This window comes from Wolffia australiana, chromosome 15, assembly GCF_029677425.1.
Source record: "Wolffia australiana isolate 7733 chromosome 15, ASM2967742v1".
Classification (NCBI taxonomy): Eukaryota; Viridiplantae; Streptophyta; class Magnoliopsida; order Alismatales; family Araceae; genus Wolffia; species Wolffia australiana.
This window is the reverse complement of record NC_135849.1, coordinates 4,244,198-4,245,220: the sequence shown is the minus strand read 5'-3', so window position 1 is coordinate 4,245,220 and position 1,023 is coordinate 4,244,198. Positions and strand designations below refer to the sequence as shown.

Below are 1,023 nucleotides of genomic sequence, written 5' to 3'. Positions count from 1 at the left end.
CTTAGGCCCGCTTGTAGCTCTCCCTCCTTGGCGTTAACCTGCAGAACTCCAGCTCTTTTTGGCTGCAGGTTTCTCCCATTCTAATTGGCCCCAATCTCCTGCAAGTCAGTTTCTGCAACTCTCTCCAAAATATCGAAAACTTCATCCTCATATGCGGTATAAAACGTTCCACCCGTAGCGAGATTTACTTTGTTTTTCATAAATCAAAGAGAGATTCATAAAATATTTGGGCTAGTTGACATTGCTCAATGCCATGGTGAGGACATTTCCTCAACAAATCATTTAATCTCTCCCATGACTCACTAAAGGCTTCTCCGTCATGAGGATGGAAATTGTGAATTTCTCTTCTATAAAAATTCGTTTTGGAGAGAGGGTAAAATTTCTGCAGAAATTTTCCTTGCATCTCTTCCCAAGAATTAAAAGTGATTCCTAGATTACGATACCATGCAAACGCTTTATCTTTAAGAGTTAGAGGAAAATATTTCATTTTTAACATCTCTGTAGATATTCCGGGAACATTTTGAGAAGAGCATCTAATATGAAAATCATCAAGGAATTCTAAAGGATTCTGTGCAGGTAATCCGTTAAATTCAGGTAGAGAATTGATCAATGCATTATCGTATCGAAACAAGATACCTTCACCGATGTTCAGATTTACATCGGTTTGTCGTAAGCTTCCGGACGGTGTAGACCTATCCAACATAGTTCTTCTCCTTTCATTCTGCTGATGTATCTCTTCAGCCATATTTCTCTGCTGAATTTCTGGTTCTGTGGCTGTAGAACCCGGGGTGGCCTCTCTACTAATTTTTTCTGCAGACTTCTCACCAGCTCCTGAGCGTGTAACTACCATAGATCTTCAGCACAAATGTTAGCAGAACAATGAGCTGAGGATTTTTAAGTCCTACAGCATAAGGAAAATCAAGAAAAAATTACTGAACAATTAAAAAATAAATTCCTACTGTAATACCGTGCTCCCCGGCAGCGGCGCCAGTTGATAAACTCAATTTTTGGGGTGTTTTTTAC

General features: G+C 39.5%; 1 non-coding gene across 1 annotated transcript; it reads left to right on the top strand.

The window, feature by feature from the left end:
* Positions 1 to 248: 248 nt before the first annotated feature.
* Positions 249 to 357, top strand: LOC144713372 (small nucleolar RNA R71). Its single transcript, XR_013584034.1, has one exon. It is a non-coding gene; the product is annotated as a small nucleolar RNA R71 (small nucleolar RNA).
* The last annotated feature ends 666 nt before the right edge of the window (positions 358 to 1,023 follow it).